Consider the following 23,471-nt stretch of genomic DNA (forward strand, 5'->3'; position numbering starts at 1 on the left):
ACTAGACCTTGGGATTAGGTATATTAGTTATTTAGATTTTCCTAGAAAATTATTAAACATATCGGAAAAATATATAGGTAAATAAAAAGTGAAAATATTTAAATAAAACATATGTGCGAAGCCGAGACGTCCGCTAGTAAAATAAAATAAGAGAAATGAATGGAGAGCTTATGTTCGTTGACTATACTCACATGAGGCAAGTCTATACCGTTTGGATGTGCTGTTACTCCGCCAATTACATAGCGCTATTAAAAGCTACTCGACATTTTTGACTTCAGTATATTTATATATATATTTCGTTATTATCTTTAAATAAACCATATACAAACATTACACACACATAACATTATATGTATTAATGTATTCCAAAATCGCTCGGTTCATCCAGTGGAGGATGTACCTTAACTAACAATGGCATGAGATAGAAAGGACATTAGCAACGCAAAACTATTGCAGTATATCAAATGTGTGATCCATCATTAGGACCTACGGTTAGATACCCGATGCATATCTGCGGTATGGATGTATGTTGCGTTTATTGTGATGAGACGATTTGAATTTAGATTGCACACTTTGTAAACATTACATTTGTTATTATACATATCTCGATAACTAGCAACTCGCCCCGGCTTCGCACGTGTGCAATGCTGGTTTTTATTTTTATTTTGATGTATCGCGTAGGACTAAGCCAGCGTTTACAACATAAGCGCAAAAAAGTGTGTACATATCTACAATATAACTTTAGAAACCTATAAAATAATCAGTGTCTACCATATTGTACATGTATAACTATACATTTAAACCTTTCTCTTGAATCAATCTATCTATTGAAAAAATTCCTGTATCAAAATCCGTTTTGTAATTTAAAAAATCTTAACATACATAGGGACAGGCAACATTAAGTGACTTTGTTTTATACTATGTAATGATGTACTCAATAAAGACTTTTGTTGGTTCTGTGAAAAATACAAATCGACAATTTGGTCTGATTATGAGAAAATTCGTAACAATGTATTCTATAACGCTCTTATTTAATCTCGGGACAATTTTATATGTATCCGATTATGACGACAAATTTGAATGCATCAAGTATGTATCGACTTTTTATGCTGAACTGTACTATTTAAATTACAAGGGTATTAATTAAATTGTAGCATGTTTTTTAAGATACCGAACAGGAACAAGGTACTGTTGATATGATGATGTTGATAAGTGTTCATGTAAATAAGAGTCTTTGAAAGATTTTTGTAATAAGTACTATCCAGTATTAAGCACTATATACATGTTTTTGAATTGGACAAAATGAAGGAGACTCATTACGAGTCTTTTCAATAACAATACTCAGTGCAGTTCGCTAATATTTTTTTGTAATGTTAACCATTATATACTAGCATGATTTACTGATCGTAAACGAGATAGTTCGATACTAAAATGTGAAATTGTAAATGGCAATACTATGGCATTGTAATGGGATATCGTGGGTGTCAGCTTTATGGATGTTTTTACGAGTTAACCTGTTAAAGCTGGATTGAATGTGGATTTTTTTTCATACGAATTTCTTAGGTATTGTTGTGATGTTTTTTTTATTATGTATTTAAGTCTATTTTAAAGATACTACAGTTTTGTGTTACCAAAATAATTTTTAAGTTTTATACAAATAGAAAAACAAATATATAGCATTATTCTCTGGCGTGGACAGCACATGGCACGACACTCGAGACGCAATACTGATCAACAAGGTGAGGTGTCTACATAGGGGGCTATATTAAATTATAAATAGTTATAAAATTTATATAAAATAAAACATACATTTGGGATCGTTTCTTAAGAGTATATTAATGATATCGCCATATTTATATTAAGATCAGAATTTATTCATTTCGTCACATTAAAATAAAATAAATAATAATGACCGAAACACATTGATAAATAATCATAAATTTCGTTGAAACTTAAATGTTTATTGATCTTAAAACGCTATTTAAACGGCATCTGTATTTACATATTATACTTAATATGCTCAGAGCAGTCGAGGTGGTCCACTTCTAGCCAGTGGCATTTCTAACACTTACGTGCTTTTTTTTTTTTTTACGCTGGAAAAACGCTTTACGCGCTTCTCCCACGTGATGGAAAGTGGGGGGGGGTGTGGGACTCCCCGGTTTCCTGAACGCCTAGTGCGCCCAGGCCCACCGGGTTTACCCACTAAAAAACCAGCGGTACCCTCTCCGTCTTTCGGAGGGCGCCACGGGATCGCTTACGCATGCTACCGTGACGCCCTGACGGTCGGCCCGCCTATGCGGCCCTCGAATACCTAGAGGGAGTTCCCAGGGTACTGAGACCCCCCTGGTCCCTGCGGCGCCTATTGGGGCGGGAGGAGAAGGTGCGCGTAGCGCCTCTTCCTCCTCCCCGGTCTTTTACGGCGGAGCGGGTCTGCAGCGGCGTCATTCCCGCTCCCACTCCGCAGCTTCCTTCTGCGACATCACGCTTTCGCAGAAGGAGCGCATCTCCGACCAACACGTCTCGCTGCCGAGCATTTCTCTAACACGTAAACCTAAAAGACATTCAAAGGTCTAATGAAGAAACGATAAATTTCTTGTACGTATTATGTACTTTTAATTAGATATAAATGTTTTAGTATATTTAAATGTATTTTTGGTCAGCAATGTGATCTATAAATTTCGTATTTAATCTATTAATAGCCTGTGAATAAAATGCTCTCGACTTTAAATTAAAAATTCCAATAAAATCCCATTCTTTCAATCAATAATCCGCTGTTTACGTGATTTTTCTTAAACGAATTAGCTAATTTCCTCGTAATTTTTATATCGGTAAAGATTCTTGGAAGTGAGCCAGCTTTTAAATTCCTTTCAACTTAATAATTTAGTGGTAGTTTGAACGAGTGTTTTATGTTTATTATATTTATCAATTTTTTTAAACTAAAAACGTCATAATTCTTCTTTTTATTAGCGAAAATTATTTGTTATTTAATGAAGAAAACGTGTTCTTGACGTTTAGATTGAAGTTTGATAATTAACTAGATGTACCGCGCGGTTTTACCCGCGTTACACGTTCTGAACCGATATTGTGCGCAGTAGCGTTTTCACAAAGTTAAATAAAATATAAAGCATAACTGTATAAACTGACTTAAACAAAAGAATATATATTGGTCAGTTATCGATGACCAAGAGGCTTGAACATTACATTCTCGACGCAGAATATTTTTTCTGCTGTTACATAATATTCACATATATATTCATTATGTAATTATACTCATAGATAAGACCCATCTTGTTTACAAGTTATCCCCTTAATACAGTGCAAATAGGAAGTTATTTATATTCATATATGCACGCATGCACTCTATACATACTATATTTGTAGCCATTAGCAATATCTGCATCGTATCTGGCACTACACTAAATTAACCTTTTTTTTACTTGGCTGTATCCTCGAGAGTCTGTGCCTATATAATTTGGCATGTGCTGACAATTTCCTTTTGATACTTTTTTTGTGCACGGTTGGCGAAACTAAGAACCATTAAATTAAGAATTAAATTGATATTGAGTTTCTTGTTACGTTATTGCATTTTTTGTGTATTGAATTATAGATTATAGAAAAATTAGGATGCAAATCAATCCAATGATACTTCGCGCTTGATTTAAATCTTAATCAGATTGATCGGCTTTTTATCTTAAAGATTGTTAATTTTTTGTTCGAATTGTGATTAATTAGAACTTGCCAAGAGAATGCTTTCATTTACAAAAAAAGAAAAATATCCACGCCATTATGTACAGAAGCTTTAATACGTCCTGTATAAAATGCAAATCAGTTCATACAAAGTATCTTGACTTAAAAGGTTTGTGCATGTTTGAACGTAGCTTATACAGAATAGACAGCTACATCACTTAATGCATCATATAAACATATATAACTTGACCAGTGATATTATTTAACAGTTCTTTTCCTTCCTTTACATATTTAGGGTTAATTATTTTTTTTAATCTTTGATCATTGATACTTGCATCTGTGATTTTTATTCTTATCAACTTAATGTCATATCGGTTCAATTTAAATAATTGAAATTTCTATAACAAATGATATATTATAATAAATTTAATTTATCTCGGCACCTGTAGCCAAAACCGCTATAATAATTCCAATTTTCGCTTTAATAAAAAGAGAGGAAAAAGACATGCTAATTTTCAGTCAAAGGCGAATGTAGAACATCATGTATGTATATGTGATAAGGCTGTTTATATGCTGTGTCGTTAACGAAGAAGACTTGGTAGTTAGGATGCAAATTTAAAACGTATGGTTGCACGCAACCGAATCACGTCACGCATTCACGTCCGCTGCTTATCCGTAATGTAGCTACAAATAATTTCGATAATCCACATCGTTTTGATAATCAACTGTCAACTGTGATAACATTTGTTAACAGAGTTAGAACAAATTTGTATTTTTTTTTAAGAATTTCAATTTCAAGTAAGGTTTACTCAATATAGTAATAAAAAAAAGGTTAAGTATACTCCGTGGTAACTTTTTTATTTGATTTAAATTTTTACGTAAGAAACAAAAAGTTTATAGGTATAAAGCAAAGCAATCATTAATGGCAATTTTATCAAGTATTTGAATAGTCAATACAAATTCATAAAACTCCATGCATGTAAGAATTTTTTCCACAACTTTACAAAAAATATATTTATCCTTGCAAATAAAGATTTATTTCAATATAACAAACGAATTCGTTCGTATAATTTAAATAAAAATTAATGACACGCAGTATAAAGGAATCTGTAATATAATTAATTATTTAAAAGCGATATATACATAATCAAATAAGGCCATAAACTACAATCCCGATCGGTTTTCTCTTCAGCTGTCACGTCTTGCAAATGCGAGGCGTCCGCCTTCTTCGGCAGTTAACATGCTAATGATCAATCTACGGAACCTGTCTGAGCAACTACCCACATGCTGTTCGATAAAATTGTTTTATGTTAATCGTTTATTTTATTTATTATTGTATTAAAAGGCGATTTTTATTTAAATAAGTAATGTTGTCAAAGCGATTGTGAATGTACACGCTTGAAAGATATAGCAAATTATAGGTAAATTAAGTTCAGAAGTTATAAGTACGAGCCTCTAGTGTATCTTTTTTATTATAATTAAAAGCGCTCGAACCGATAACAGTTTATTTTAATATGAGGGTATATCTACATTAACATTATAAATGTGAAAGTACCTCTGTCTGTCTATCGTTCTTTCACGTCCAAACCAGCAACCCGCTAAACTGAATTTGAAGAAATTTTACACATACATAGGCATAGGCTACTTTATTGCCTTGCACATGACAACTAACATCCTAAAATGAGCAAAGCCGCGTCGACTACTAGTAGTAAAACATTCTGTAAATGTCACATAGTAAAGAAGCTCCAAATCTATTGATGCTACGCTAATATCCGGCTTAAGTCACAGTCCCTTTTGTGCAAATAATTACTTAATACGACTCACACTTCATTTGTAATTCCAGAAACCTTTAAGCAAGTGCCACCTTTACAAAGTATCAAGTTAATCGCGTGAACGATGCGCATACGCATAGGATACGATGAGAAACAATCAATTATTATTTATTTTTAATATAAAATATCTTTTTTTTAAAAGCTTATCGTATGACATTTTATCAAAAGGGACACATGCATAATGCTTCGATTGATTATGTGACGTCAATTTCATTATATGAATTAAGAGGTTAACGACAAAATTGAGTAAAATAAAATAAAGTCACTTATATCATTATTAAAGTGATTATTTATAAATTTGTTCATACTTTTGAAATTACATCACACGAATTGAAGGAAGCTTACTTTAATTATTACGTTAAAGCTTTTCTCGTTTCTAAGTATTAGGTGCTACCCTAACGCCTATAAATTACAATGTTGTGTTGTCGACAATGTATGCCAAAATAAACCGCAAATACAGTTGCAATGTTTGGACAACATCAATTAAAAATTGAATGCGTTAACAACAATGGACTAGTAAATAGAAGGTATTCTCTAAACATTTCCATGTAAACAATACGTTCTATCTATTCTACGTTCAACAAATTAGAACTTCATGCGAATTCGAATTGTGAAATTTTAATGTCATTTATGTAATTCACGTTTTATTGAATGGATAAATTATATTTAGGAAAATTATGTATGTTCATGAGATATAATAGATTAATATGGATTACGAAGTTTAACGTTTCGACTGTATGTCGCAGTGAAGTTAAAGAGATATGCCAATTTCAAAGTCAAAGTCAAAAATCTTTATTCAAAATAGAAGTGTTTACACTTTCTCATTGATTGTAGAAAATCTACCACCGGTTCGGAATATAATCTCAGACCTGAGAAGAACCGGCGAAAGAAACTCAGCGGGATTTTTTTTTTTTATAATGTCAATTTATAATTTAATTTCGGATTGTAATACGAAGCTGGTGTGTCATTTATTTCTTTTGATAATATGGTCTCTATGCAACTTATATTATAACTAGTTGTAGCCCAAGGCTTCGCTCACATTAGGATGGTTGTCATGTGATAGGCAAGAAAGTAGCCTTTTTCTTTTTTTTATAGTTAGGTTACTTTTGAAGCAAATTTGATGTCCTTCCGTGGAGTTTAAATTTACTTCATACTTAATTTTATCAAATTCGGTAGATTGGTAAAGTCGTGATAGAACGACAGACAAACAGACAGAGTTAGGTACTTTCAAAAATATAATATCAGCTTAGATAGTGTAAAATAGTATATTTACCCAGTTACTAACCAAAGAAAATTTTATAAAAAAAAACTACAAAAAACAATTTTTCTATATTAACAGTGTCAAATCAACCCAAATCAAATCTTTTTGTCTCCTATCTTTCTTAAAATTATATATTATATTTATATATACACTAGTACTAGCTGTACATAATTGCATCAACCCCTATTAATGATATAATATAATACAATGTAAATAATTGAATTGTTTTCGTCCATTGGTTATAGGTATTTTGTAGACTAGTACACGCATGCGCAGTTAAGCATGCCTTGTAGGTACCAAATTCACAAATGTTAATTAGGTATGAATTATATACATTATACATATTCATGATTTGTGGATTTTTTTTAAATAATGGACTTTATATAAATGATGATAATGAGTAGGTACATATATACGTAACAATTATTTTTATGAATATATTAAACACCGGTTCACTAAAGCGCCGTTTTTTTAAAACAAAACGTCAGAAATCACTAACACAGGCAACGTCACTCAGATTACTAATTCGTCACATTCCTAAATATAAAATTGAACCAATTTCAACTTTATCACAATACAAATAAGAGTCACACGACATTACACTGCTAGCCCTAATTTCACAAGAACAGAAGCGTCGAATTACGGGTACGAGTCACGTCGGTATGCGATAAGTAACTAATGTATAATTTATATTTGAAACTGTTTACACTTGTACACGATAATGAAGAAACAAGTAAATGTTTTAATGACAGAATAAATAATTTATACGGATTACGACCAATTACACGGGCGGTGCGGATATGTTCATTTATTTAACACATTGATATCATTTCGAATTACAAAAATCTATTATAAAAAAATACACTAAACAAATTATCAATATGGCTTTGATTAGGCCCATCGCGTTGAGATACAGTCTAATAGTCTATAAAGATACAATAGATATTAATAAAACTTTGCTTGGTATAGGACCTGAAAAACCAGTGTTAGTGTGGCCTAGCCATTCGCAGATATTCTACCGTCAAAAAGGTCTACTTAATATTGTAGTGTTCATCGTCTTAATTGCCAAGGTAGATGACGTGTTGGCTTTGAAAGCGATGGTTTATATAAAAGTACTAGTGTCTATGGACGGTTGTGACCACTTACCATGGCCAATAGCGATGGCCATTGCCATTTACCCGTCGGTCTATTTATGTGCCTGTATATTTAAATTACTGTTAAATATGAAATAATATGTAAAAATATACGGTATAATTTCTTAATCATTAAACCTTATCATTCATTTAACGAACATCTTTCGCATCAATTAATGTATACGTGATCGGTCATTGTCAGTGTTATCGAAAATTTGGAAGTTAAATTAAAGTGGATTTATTTAATTAAGTTGAATTGTGTTTTATACAAACGTATATTGCTTACGAATTACGTTAATACGTTACATGAAATAACTTCAGATTCTCTTTTCAATCGATAAATAGTTGATGATTGATTAAATATTTGTGTTAAATGAAGCACTACGAATACCTTTTAACGAATAAAATCATGAAATTCGAGCGTGATTTCGCAGAAATTAACAATTTCTTCCTAGTATTAAATTATCCGTTTCGCGCTGTTCAACCGGCGTAAGTTACTGCTCCCGTGCGTCGTGGTGTCTCATCAGAGCTCATCTGTTATAAAAGGCTACTACACAAAAATAGTACTTTTGATTATTTGATAAGATACATAAATCGCTGCATCGTTTCCTTAACTCGGTAATACAAAAAGGTATTATATTTCTTCGAATAGAGTATCACATAAGTCTCTATGAAATCAGTCGCGCCCGATGGAATACTATTCTCACATTTATAACATTACTAAATCTCTGATTAAATTGTTCGAAATTCTTTTATACAAAATGTTTGTTTCATTTGTTTATTAGTTCAAATCATAACGCTTGACCCCAATCAATCAGATCCACACGCAAATTATTATTTAAAATTAAACGCGGAAGGTTATCAAAATTTGCATTGACATTCAACGATTACAGCTGATCACAGATAAACCCGACTTATTTAAAATGTTTACATGATGTCTGACCTTACCTTTATATTGCATTGTAAATAATGCAATTATTAACGCTTCAACGTATTTATATATTATAATTTAATGAGTTTTTCCGATATCAGTAATAAAACCAATAGAGCAGTCTGTTTTTTTACTGAACTGTACTAGAGACTTTACAACACCTTACCTGAGAATACAAGCAATCCAGAGATAAACTTATTCGGTCGGGTCTGGAAAAGTGGAACCATCAGTCCTGCGTCTGACTAACGTGTCAATAATGGATTAGAGAGCACCTGCGTGCAGAAACATGCACTACTATATCTCAGGTGCAGATGCATAGTCTAATTGACCATAAGGGCCATAATTCGGCCAGGGCATTAAAATACTTTAACTAAAAAATTGATCAAATATATGTGTCAATGTCTTTCCTAATAACTAAGTTTAAACAAACAACTTGGCAAATACCTGTTTTATATTTATAGTATTTAAATAAGACATTAACTAATTAGCGGAATGGGTCAATCACCACTAATGAAGTCTTGCTTTTGGGGATCCCGTGCCAAGTCAACGCATGTGCGCATGTTTAGTACAAACTACGATTATTTCATAACACGTATTATGACATCAAAAAACGTATTTATTTATATTTTATTGTGGCTTTTAAGCCTTGACTCTTTCTACTATATTAAACAAAAATACGTATAAAGTATTTTTGTAAAGGCATCGCGACGCATTTTGAGAACCTTATAGGGTTAATATACGTCATTATAAATGCTAATCCATAATTTGATAATAAATTAGAAATAATTAGCTATTGTTAAAACATACACATTATGTTAAAACTTAGCCTACCGTAGCGTTCAATCACATAGAACCCATATAATCAACAAAAACCCACAGCAAGTGTACAAGTGAGCACAAAAAGTACACCTCATTGTAATAATTCATAAACATACCGCAAACATTTTACTTACACGGCTAAGTATGCTTACAATAGTGATGATTTAATTAGTCATACAAGATTCAGCGGTCACGGTTTGCTAGAGCGTACAGTCATGGAGAAAAGTGAGATAAAATTATAGATATCGTTTGTACACATTGGCGATTATATAGGAACGTTTTGTAAATTTTCATCAAGAGTATTTAGCGGTAGGTATAGGCTTTGTGCAGCCCGTCTGGGTAGACACCACCAACTCATCAGATATTCTTTGATCAAGAGCAATTCAAGAATGCTATGGAATGTTCATACCTAATTACTTTCAGCGCCATGTCTACGGGTGCTGGTGATAACATACCATTAGGTGGCCTATTTGTCCGTACGCCTACCTATGTCATAAAAAGAATAATAAGGACAAAGGTACCAAAGTTTTCTACCAATTTGGTAGCCTAGACGATATGGATGATCAAATCATATTTATAGTTTCTATATCGATATCGATATCAAATTTAATATCAACACAATTATACACAGATAAAATATACGACTATTCAAATGAAAAACATAAAAATAATGTGATATAATATAACTCTATCTTTATAGTCATGTGATATGAGCAATACAGATTGAACTACACGTTGGTATATTCCTAACCGCAACAGGGAATACGTTGTAATTATCGTGATTGAAAAAAAAATATATAAAACCTCAACTTTGTTTCAATACCCATTTATTCTACATTCTATATTCAAATCCTACAATATTTAAAAAAAAAAGAAATCCATTCGATTTTAATTTAAAAAAATTGTAATTAAACAAGTAATAAGATACTTCCTAACTGTACATAGATGTATTGCAAAAACATTCGCCCATCATCTTCACCGCCTCTGGCTCACCATTGGCGGTCAATTCTATGTCAACGTGATAATTAAGTATCAATTACTATCCACCTGAATTCCAGTAACTAGACCGCTTGCCGAGCAATAATGTCGCCTGTAGTTCTTGTAATGTCTAGAATTTCATCAGCTGATATATTATTGCAATCCTATTATTGATTAGAAAACAATTGACGCTGCATTTTGATATGTTTTTTTTATCTTAATGGTTTTTATCGCTTACATGTTATTTAAACATTCTTAAATTAATCTTATAGACACTAAAAAATATATTAAGATACGAAAATAACTATATTAATTTCAAGCCTATAATATAACTAATAGTAAGATAATTATCAATAATAAAAGACAGAAAATATATTTAAACTTAATACAACGATGTCCTGACCGATTCCGCGTCACAAGTTGTGGACAAACTCTATTCCTTTACTCTTATAATATGATGGGACGGCAAATCCGACACGACTTGGAAAGCAAGGAGGTGTAAACACCGTCAACTTCTGCACTCCGGGTTGCTACTGACAAAAATACAACAGGTTTTTATTACACCGACACGCATTTGGACCCAGGACCTGAGATCCTACGAGGCAATTCAAATTAAGAACAAGTATATTCTATATTTAAAAATCTTGATTTCGTGAGCTTCATTATCAAGATAACTTTTTTTTTAGTTGTGCTATCATCATGTGCAAAGGATCATATAGACTGTACTTATACCAAGTATAGAAAAATAATTTACGACGTTTCAAATTACATGTGACGCATATGAAGCCGACTCATTGAAAGCCGTATTATAATAAGCTTAAAACAATATTAGAACGAGAAGCAATAAATTATAAATAATAGTGTCCCCACACAATGGACGCTGCCGTCACTTTTTGCTCTGGTCCGTTAGTTGGGAAGGCCAGGTAGTTTGGTTGAACAGGTCTTTTTATAGGACACCTTGGGTGAACTCAAATACGTAAAATGTTGTATATAATTATTTTGTAATATACGAGAAAATGAAATTCATATTTGTCGCTTAAATATTTTATAGCAATTTGTATTATAAATATTATTACATACTAAATCCTTGTACGAAGCTTAAGATACACTCGGTCGTAGAGCTTTGTCCAAGTCCATTTGGGTAGGTAATTACAGGTACAAGGGACACAATACCTTAGTGTCCAAAGACGTTATAAACGTTGACAACCACTTACGATCAGATAGTTAATACAGATAGAAATATGATTTTACAAGCTGTCTGCTATTCGAACATCATCTAAATAAATATCTTTTTATAATCGTCTTATATTACACATTTAAATTTGATTAGTTATTCGTACGTGATTGAATCACAAACATCTAAGTTATTCAAATAACCCTAATTTATCAAAACAAAACAGCCAAAACATAATTTATTCAAATAAACTATCATAAGCACTTTTCAATCGCCATTTCACAAGATTAAATTAAAATAAACTTACTATCGCTTCGGAAAAGTCAAGACAAAATTAGTATGGTCATATAATATATTAATATGCTAATAAACGACTGGTTAATACTACAAAAGCCTTAATGAATGGTGTTAATGAAAATTATGCAAAAGTAACAAATATGTGTTAATCTCGGAGGCTGTAAATTGATTAATTTATTGTGAATCATTTTATGATTTAGAACGATATAAAGGCGTATACATATTGATACCGGTGATTGAAGATACATTTTATATATAAAAGTAAAATAGAGATCTAATCCAAAAGTAAATTAAAAAGTTAAATGGCCTCTACAGCAATGGTACGTCTAAAGGATTTTTTGGAGGTTTAGATTTTCTTTGGTGTTATGCTCTCTGATACAGGTTGGTGGATAATTGTGGTAATTTTTCATACTTGATACGTGCAGGTTTCTCAACGATGTTTTCCTTCCTGCACAATATGATTCACGTGTTCCATTAGGCCATATTGTCTTTCAAATATATAAACACAACAAGTTTATTATACAAATACACTTGAGTCAATCTAGCATCCAGATGATTAGCAGCATGGCAATTTACACCACATTTGTTAGCGACCTATTATGCCCAGTAGCGCGCAATTATGGAGCTCGCCACGCAATCCTTCCGAAACGAGTTTAAGCGGATAATTCTGAGACAACCATTCTAAACCCTTATTGCCTTTACTTAGAATACATTTTCAATTTACTCCCTTTATTTTAATAAACATTAGTTTTATAACTTTAATTCGGATTATATCAAGTCGTAATCGCTTTGAATCGGTAAAATTAGTTTCACAATTTGTTCTACAATGGACACCCATTGAAAAGTAAATAAACATTTAGTATACATCAGAAACATGTCATTAAGAATGTGATAAGCAGTCTAATCATGCTTTTAAAACATAAACAAACTGGTAGTCTATCGCATTCAACAGTCCAAAAAGCATTACAAATTTTCGTTTTATTAAAATCATACTCTAACAAAGATATATAAGGTTCATTTTCGATTGATTCTGAACTTTCTTTACAGTATAACGTGGTGAGAGGCGAAAACCGGTTAAGATGTGCGTGAGCTCGTTGAGAAAACGATTATTATTATACCTTGGATGTATAAAACTTCGGAATATAAAGTCGATGCTAACTGCCTATATCTTAATGGACATAAATCGAGTTTTTTTTGTATCCATATATTTAGTCAATTTATTTTACAAATATTTAATTAATTAAAAAAGGTAATATAGCCGTCGAATTATATTATTAAATTTTAGTACTTTAACTATAAAAATGTTTACTTGATCAATATATTTACGACAAAATTATACGAATTATAAACGTACATAAAAAAAATTATCATTTAAATATGCGTTGATCTTTGTTTATCTCGTTCGAGCTCATATCTTGTACCGCACCATATTCAAGATGCAATGTCGCCCAACTACACACCTTTACTAATTATTATTATCATATTAAATATACGGTTTCCATATGTCTCGCACTAGAGTTAAAATTTTTATTTGCCTTCGCATCAACCATTTCGGGCTTAATAATGTATTTTTCTGATCAGACAAGGCGGATTATTGGCAAATGTGTACGTACATTTTTATTTAATGACTAGTAATATATAAAAAAATGTTGAACGCATTTTTTAGATTAGTTTTTTAGCGAAATGTCAGTGGTAATGGTTCTTTGCTATTTAAAGAAGCTATGATAGGTATAAGTTTCCTAGAACGAAATTATTTAAGTAGTGTTACATGTATGATATGCTATACTAGCTGCTCGGCGCGGTTTTCTCTGCGACTGTTGGTTGTAACGTGATGTTTTATAGTAGTATGACTTTTTGTAGACTTTCAAACAGACTAACTATTTGGATATAATTATATATTAGTATCGATTCAATTGAGAAGGCAGTATCATTATTACTTGGATTTTTTCATGAATTAAAACTAATCTAGTTTATATCCAGGCAGGTTTGTTAGTTAGGCTTTAAACGTCGTTATAAATTAGAGCATCTAACAGAATATAGCTTATATTCTGTTAGATAATCATGTACAGAATTATGTATTTGCTTATTTATTTTAATAAGAAGTTATTACATTTTTAATTAAATGTTAATGTTCTTTCCTCTTTATTTTTTTTCGTTTTTTATTCATATTGAACATCCATATTTTAACCGAAGATTATAGAATATAAAGTAAAGCAAAACTTAGATTTATGTGCTCCACGTAATTTGCTTATTTTATTTATAAATAGTTCTTGAACACCTTTATGTATCACACAATACTATTTCACTTAACTATACATTATATCCACTATAATATTACTTCCAAAATTCCGATAAAAACTTCGACGTTCAAAACGCCATTTTTTCGCAAAACCATGATAAATTTATAGATAGATTATACAAGCTGTCGACAAATGATATCGCATCAATTCGATATCAAATGTTGTTTATTTGGCTCTAGTCTTCTTGATGTTGGAAAAGGCTATAATTTTTTTTAGTATTTAAGCATTCGTTTCAAAGTAATTCTAGATACATTTTTTGTGACTTTATTAACTGTATAACTTGGAAAGTTAAATATTTGTACCGGCCGTTGACTTGTAGACTAAAATAGATGAAGTTTTAAATGTCGCCGGAGTCGATACATCATCGAGTCATTATTCATTTGTAAATCAATGACAAAAGTACATACAAAAGGACAAGTCACGCCCTTGTGCAAAAAATCAGTCTTTATTAGCATTCATTCTTTCAACACTATCAAAATTGAACTTTGTACTCTTTCCAATAGAGATGACAATCGCTTGAACGAAACAATGGAACAAAAAAACTTTTTGTCTCATTTTCTGACTTCAGTCTTTTCTAGGAATGTCCCATTAAATGTCGACTGAACGAAATTTATAACGTTCCGGTCCATATAACCGGTTTTATCAGTCAATTTTACGTGAAGCCACCTCACTAATTTAAAAATAAAAAATATATATATTATTAAGAAATTTAGATGAGTTTTGACTCGGAGGTTGCTGACGAAAGTAATATTAGACACCGCTTCATGTTTCACTTTGAACTTGCTTTGCTAAAACAGAACATATGGACAAGACGGTGGTCTTGATTACAATATAAGTTCTTGTTTTGTGTGCGCATTAGAGTTTTTCTTGGAAGTTTATAAGGTTAAACGCAACTGCGTAGACCCTACTAAAATGTGAGGTAGCAAAATTGGATTAATTCCGTTCGATTAGTCAGTATAAATAATTGGAACTTTATGAGAGAATGATACTCTGACAATATTTAAAAAAAGAACGTATCGAACTATTCGTAAAAGTACCGGTATATTAAAATAATTTTAAATTTGGAAATGTCAACTCATACTAGAATGAAACGCATACGTTTTTTATCTAGTAGTAAAAATAGCACGTTTTTTGTTCAACTTGCACGTCCCGTACGATTCACGGTAGTGTGACAAGTACGGCCAACAACAAAAGAATTATATTTGAATATTGGACTGTATGGTATGGTAATCATAAAAGATTAACAACCATGAGAACTCGGCGCTATAAGTCGAAATCGATTTAAATTCTAAAAACGAATCGATTCTCTGGACGACATATCGAAATACTTTTATAGAATTTTAATCTTTATAGCGATTATAATAAAAACCAATGAGGTTGTATATAATTCGAATACACTCGGTTTAAAGGTTTTTAACTGCATTCAAATCTCATTATAATGATTTCTCAGATCTGTGATAAGATGTTTTACATTTTAAACGAAATGTATTTAAATAAATCTTATGTTGCTTTATATTTATGTTTTAAATTTCTAATATAGTGCAAAATAAATATGTACGGTACATATTAAAAAACGAGACAAAGATATATTTTATTTCTTCCAACGCTTTTTTATGACACCACACATAATACTACTTGATATATGATTTAATACTGTATTTTTCTTTTCTTTACCTTAATTAGATAAAACTTTGTGTCACTTTGAGTGCAATATGGTTTTTCAAATGAGCATATTGAATCTACATATATGTATAACAAAACCAGTTCCTGTAATATATTTAAAATAAAGCTAATATACTTTAGAATGTATGTACAAGATTCTATCACATCATTATGTGAATGTACTAAAAACGTTTAGTCATGGAGCGACATTAGTTGCACAAGTTGAAAACGCATTCAGTATGCTGCGTGTGCGCATTAAACAACACGAGCGCATTAGCATTCTTAACTCTCGCTTAGGTTCTCATAGCCAAGCACGCGTTTATATGTCCAACTTAACTAAAATTAAATGAACTAACTTCAGTTTACTTCATTAGTTAAGTTTTATATTGTCTCAAATGAAATTTACATTTATATATTTAAAGGAATCAATTGAAAACTTCTATACTTAATGGTGGAAATTTTCTAGTTCCGGTTTGTATGGTTAATATATGTATATATACTCCAGCCAAATTCGATGTGGAATGTTTAATAACAAAGCGTTGCTTAGCAACGAACGTCAGGCAGATGCTCAAAACTTTTTTAGAAATATGTATGTGCAACCAATATTTTTGATGTTAATAAAAATTAAATTTGACGATTAATAATAAAATATTTAAGACAAAGGACTAAGCGCATTCTTGGTTATAATTATAATACTTATGATCATCTAGAATAATGTAGATCTCAAAAATAATACCTCCAATTTTAAAATGATATCAGAAATTACCGCGTAGTTATATAATTCGCTTTATTAAATTTATCTATCGCATCCCAAACGACAGGACTGATTAAGATTAATTTGAAACAGTGATTTTAGTGCTATATTTATGCTAGCCAAAACAAGATGTCTTTTTTTTAATCTATGTGTAATGAAACGTAGTGTGTAATGTTAACATTCTTAACCTGTTGTGGTTATACTACCATTATAATACGACTAAAAATATACACCACCAATTACGAAGAGCCTGTATCGCTATTATATACCTTCCTAAATCTGCTAATTGCTTAACACTCCAAATGTTACAAACCTGCGATTTCTTTATGTCAGTATTAAAATATAGGGTTGTTAGTTTTGTAGTAATATTATAGTGGTAATTAAAAATTTTTAAACTTTTATTTTAAGCTAATTTTCATATAAATTATGTATTGACCGGCTAAATAAAAATTTTGGATCCTGTATTAAATTCAAATTTTTGTGTTTAAACAGGAAATTGTGTTACAATGAATATAGTTGTAATTATAATAATAATTATTTTTTATTAAGAGTGTATCAACCCTAATTATGATGACACATGGTTTGTTTACTAAAATTCCAGATCGAATGTGGCTGGAGTATAGTTACATATTAGAGTTACCATATCTTACCACGGCATTGTCTATGAACAAGGGTGACCAGAGTAATTTACGGAGGCTTCAATGTGTAATATAGAACATATATTTGAACACTTTTTATAACCAATAAAATGTACCTTTGACACACACACACATACACACATGATATTATCATTTCGGAATTTATCATTCAACAGTAATGCTACAGTTATTGTCTGCGTCAGTCAAAATCGAGACAGATTCGTTAAACTGTGTATTGGAACTTTAAATTATAATCTGTGACACTATTTCGATGAACAAAGACGATCTGAAGCTAATATTAATAAAAAAAATTCAATGTATTTTGGTATACAGGGTGGTTTGCCGTTTAGACTAACATAAAAGTGTCGAATTGTAAAGAAGCGCGCTCACCTAGAAAGCCTAAAGAGTTGCGCTACCGTCTCTTCTTGGAGATATTCAAATATATAAGAAGTGAAATGATTTAGTCGTTCGCTTTTTAAATTTGACTAATTTACCGCCAGCTTAAAACGTTTAACTTTTTTCGGTTTTATTTAAAGAGTAAATTTATTTGGTTCACAACTATTTTTTATTGTTGTTAATAGGATTGAAATGATAGTAACTTTTATGATACTTTTATGGTAGCAACTTTTGTTTTGTGTTACGCAGAATTTGTTGCTGATTTTCTATGCATATTGTATTCATTTGTTTGAATGTTTTTTTATTAAAATATGATATACCGATACTGACATCCAATTGTAATTAATTACACAAAATTATAACAAAATATTACTATTTCTTTAAATATTTTAATTACTTTAATACCACAGGTAATAAGCTTATAAAAATATCCTAAATTAAAAATAAAAAGGAAGCAATAAATATCCTTTTTAAAACTAAAGATTATCAATCTAACAGATATCATTAAAACTATTAATTAAAGAAATGTAGAATCCATTGTCTATGCTAATTTTTGACAGCACCCGATTTATAACAGCCATTGCTAGTTTTGAGTAAGATATAAAAAAAATATAAGTTAATTAAACGCCAGTATTGCGGAGCGTAGGAAATTCGATTATATGAATAATTCATTCGAGATAACGACCAAAATAAGACGATTGTTCGCTTCTGAGAAGAAACGTTTGCGTTTATTTTTCGTAGTATGGAAGATGATGTAGACTTTAGAGTAACATCGGATTTCATTTTTTTTATATTTTTTTCCTTTATGTTTTATTCGGGGGCGAATTGTTTTTATGCGTTGAACTCGGTTATGCAATATCGATAATTAATTGACTAGGCTCGGAAGACACAAATCCTTACTTTTATGGATGTTGGTAACACTACTAGAACTGAGTGTCGGGGAATTTAATTTGTTTTAAAAAAATTTTAATACATATTCTTATTAAGATCAAGAAAAAAGGATAAATAATTATAATTAAGAACATATAAACATATAATTTATGCTTTTGTTTATAGATATTATCGTTAAAAATAATATACATCCTTATTTTTTTTAAATTATATTTTATTTTAAACAAAGGTGCTATGGCTGAAAATTTAGTTCCTTTGTTATACAAAATTTAAAAAAAAATGCACTCACACTATTACATATATTTAGTTCAGTGTACTGTCAATCGCAACTTAAATTTTTATAACATTAAATAAATCATTCTACGAGCGATATGGGTTCAATTTTAATATTTTATTTCATATTCCCATTTTAAACGCCCAGCTGACATTGCGGGTACTTCACACGTAATAATAATATATTGTAATAAAATTCTCAAAGCATATACACGCAGTGGAATATTTTAGTTTTTATTGCTTCATTTCCTAGAATGGCTTTAATACATTTAACTCTGCATTTTTTTTAACAATAACTCATTGTTTCCTTTTTCGAGACAAATACGATAACATATAGACAAATTCAAATTACATATAAATTATTATATCCAGTATTCATAGTGTATGTAAACCGAAAGACACTACTGGCCTTTGTACTGGTTGTAATGGTATTAAATGTGTCTAACATTTACGGTACTAAGGATTATTTAATACATTTTTGTAATTTCACGAAATGAAACGAATATTGGAGGGCAATTTTTCCCGCGTTCTCCGTCGGATTTCCCGCGTAAATCGCATTATAAGATTTTAAACGTAGATTCCGTTATAAAACAATAATAAATAACACAGTATCGTTTGATCTGTATTATGAACAAGTTTTTTGAAAAGTGCATTGTAACTATTTATACTCATTAAATTAAATGCTATTAGTGACACAGTAATGACTGCATACTACGAACAAAATAAATTTATTACCTACGATTGTCTAAAATAGGTATAATATTATAATAATCTAGTTTAACATTATTAAAAGACATATATTAACATCGTTATACATGGTGAAAATACATTAAGGTTTTTTACGAATAACTTGATAAGTGATAACGTATAATTTTGTTACATTAAAAAAATATTGCTATTGTTTATGGGCATTCAACTTATTTTTTATAAAGCAGGTGCATACACTTGTGGGCTATTTCGTTTATTAGGAATTGAAGAAAAAATATGTCGCAGTAATTGTCATTGTCATCGGTTTAATTAAGGTAGAGTCCATTTCCAATTGAATGAAAAAGTAAATATTTTCACTATTATATATTTGCGGAGAAAAAATGGATCGGAATACAAACTTGCTTATAACTAAGATGGTCGTTTGTTATCTCGTCACTTTTTATTCAAAGACAATAAAAGATCTTTATTTATATTTAACGTTATTACTAGGTAACCAAAAATTTAGTAGGTATAATTTTTTTCAATATAAGCGCTTCTATATATATATTCAATATTAATATACCTAATCCTGTCATATAAACATGCCGTAAAATTTTCGTTGTTTATATTTTGCTAACTTACTTAAAAATAAGTTTGTATAAAATTTTAAAATTGATATTTTTAATAACGACCAATCCAATTAGATTTTAGATTATTATTTAATATTAAATGGGTATATATTTTTAAAAATATAATCTATAATTCTTCGTAACAAGGCGTGTTAGATAGATTTTATTATAATGTTTTATTCTAGTTCCATGATTGCCTTCCGTATGTTGACATAATAATCATGTCAATGATTACAACGCTCTAGTTAATGCCAGTATATTATAATAAGTCAATAGAAAAACTTAGGCTACATATATATTTTTTAATTCATTGTCTAATTTTAAAACCAAAGTCTTACTTTTGAGATTCATGGCAGATAAAAATAGCGTCTTCGAGTAATTAGATTAAATTTTTGTTTTTTTTTTTTCGATTCAATTTTTTTGTTTTATAATGCTATAAATAAATTTTCAATATAGATTTAATTTGTGTATTAATAAATGTTAAACAAAGTTTTGTTTAGACATAATAATTTACGTTAAAACACATAGAGTATGTATTTGGTAAAAAAATAGGTATGATATGAAAAAGTCGTTATATTTTCGCGGCATAAAGTATTTGTGTTTGGTGTTTCTTTAAGGTTATATCAAATCTGTTTCCGACGGTAACTCAATCCTATGGATACGCTTTAGTTGTTAGAAATGTCTTATAAACTTTTTGTATTAAACATTTTCATTAACATATAAACTTATGTCAACATTTATTTTAAAAAAAGAACTTAACATTGACTTCACATGAACCAATAAATGTTTTACAAAACATTTAGTTTGTTAGCTTGTCAGCCATTTGAGTCATGAGTCTTTCTTTTTTTTAATTTTTAGTTTTTGTAGATGATATTTGCGAGGCAGCAATTGGTTCACTAAGAACACATAAAACAAAATATGTATGTATTATTTAAATTTAAAACTTTGCATTATTATAATAAGTACCAATTGTTTTTATTTATGAATGATAAGGAAATGTTACATTAAACTTTATTCATAGTTAAAAATTCGTTTCTACCCGAGTTCTTTATCTGTTACATTTAACGATATAACAGTCGCAAGTCATGTTACAGATATTACAAGAACGTTAGTTAACAAAACTTTTTAATGCGTTTCGAAAGTTTTTATGACTCTTTTGTTTCATAAATTTTACAGAAACAGCAATTTAAAGTAAGAATGACATTGTTCAACTATCTATTTACCTTATCTACTTTCAAAAGTTTTAAAACTTTATATTATAACTTTTTATAATTATTTAAATATCTGCGTCAGTCACAGGATGTTCGAATCGGTTAAGAATATTTGGCAACTGTACTGAAGCGGTCGAATGGATGCAAAGTTCGTATTACGCGCTGCGATCACTTCATCGGAGCCGATAACTTATTTAATTACATTATAAATTACACGACACACTTCCCGGGCCACTGATAACACGAATCGACGGCGCCGTATGCACATAAAACGCGAATAACTACAGATGTGACTAGAAAACTATATTATGTACTTGAAAACCGACCGCCGAGCGCGATCTTAAGCCCGGCGTCTGTACGCGCTAATCATAAATAAGCAACCGGTGGACTCAGGAGCGAATTGATGGGACAGCGACCCCTTAAAACACTGATGGACCATAATTAATCGAGCACATACCTAAACACGACGGGCATGGCGTTGTCCACGCGCCGCGAACTCCAAAACACGTTTAAAAACGCACTTCGTTTAACACAACACGCACGTTACATTCTCGTTATCACACACTGTTGTCGCTTGTTGCACTCGCGATGCACGTAATGTGGTACACTCATTATTTTGTTTATCGCCGGCAGTTTGGTCGTATGAGCGATCAGAGAGCGTGAAACGAACCACGACCGACCGAGCTCCGCGAGTCTACTGCAAACAACAATGGTGCGTCGCGCGCGAGAACGAACCGACACTCACACTACGATATGAACACTCACACGAAGACAGCGATCGTGCACCGACGTGCGCATATAAAAAACCAACGATCGGTATGCAGACGTTCGGTTTGAGCAGGTCCTCGGCTTGACGCTGTTTTCGTCTGCGGTTCGGGGTGGTCAGATATGATACTAAAATTTCCTCATGTATTTTCCATTTTAAATACGTGAAAACAGTGATTTCACTATCATAATATTATAAATATTTATCGGGTTATCCTAGTTATGTAAAAACAAAATAGCTATTTGAATAATAGGTTTTTAATGAACGCCAATAATTTTTTTTTGTTAATATCTAATAAATACAAATTTCGAATGAATGGGATTTATAAAAAGAAAATATGATTTAAAACAATGTCTTTCAAATTTTACGTATAATATCTGTGATTTGTTATAAATTATTTATATTATAAGAATTAATTAAAACTTTCGCCATACTTTTTAAACAATGTTGACGGGAAAAATTGAATATCTGGCAACATTAAAAACAAAAGAACGGCAGTCAGCGAACCTTGAGTGGGCAGGCGATACGATTCGAGCCTGCGCCCGAGTCAGCGCGCCATGTTGCCAGCGGCAAAAGCGAGATAACGCTCTACAATCATGTCGCTATCTCACTTTCTCGCTTGTTAGCGTTATTGCGTGCTGTAACTATACTCGTCAGCGACTATACCACACACCCACACGCACATATTGTTATCTGACACAAAATTTATAACGAGCAAGTTGGATTTCGTCTTGGCGGACACTCCTAAATTCTTTACGGAAGGATTCTTTTTTTTCCGATCTTTACGCCTTTACTTGGCTTGGGGCGTTATAAAATTATAATGGTTGCTAATATGAAGTTTGTTTTATGATTTGGTTTGTTATTTTGGCGGCACTGTTTCACGGTGTTGAGTTGTTGATTACTAAGCACTGTGAATGGATTCGATGAATGAATTTAATAGAGATCCCTACCTAGAAGCAATTTGTTTGTTTGCGAAATTTAAGATACACCTTTTTATCTGGCGCCAATAAATAAATGTAAGCTTAGATGACAACCTCAGGTTTGATTCCGATGCCATTTTTTTTAAAGGTGTTGGTTGGTCGTGACATTGTATTAAACTTGTTTCAAACATTGTTATGTGGTAGTATTTTACGCGCCAATAATTTTAGATAC

General features: G+C 31.1%; 1 protein-coding gene across 5 annotated transcripts in view; it reads right to left on the bottom strand.

Moving 5' to 3' along the window:
• Nucleotides 1-22,348, bottom strand: part of LOC124540396 (protein pangolin, isoforms A/H/I/S) — a 148,311-nt gene extending 125,963 nt beyond the window's left edge. Inside the window, exon 1 of one of the 5 annotated variants that reach the window (XM_047117900.1) lies at nt 22,011-22,345. The gene's annotated coding sequence lies outside the window, so the exon portion shown is untranslated. Of the gene's footprint in view, nt 1-22,010 lie in introns of all 5 variants that reach the window. The other 4 variants (XM_047117899.1, XM_047117901.1, XM_047117903.1 and 1 more) reach the window with 4 other exon arrangements.
• Between the last annotated feature and the right edge of the window lie 1,123 nt (nt 22,349-23,471).

Source organism: Vanessa cardui, chromosome 25 (genome assembly GCF_905220365.1).
Source record: "Vanessa cardui chromosome 25, ilVanCard2.1, whole genome shotgun sequence".
Lineage (NCBI taxonomy): Eukaryota > Metazoa > Arthropoda > Insecta > Lepidoptera > Nymphalidae > Vanessa > Vanessa cardui.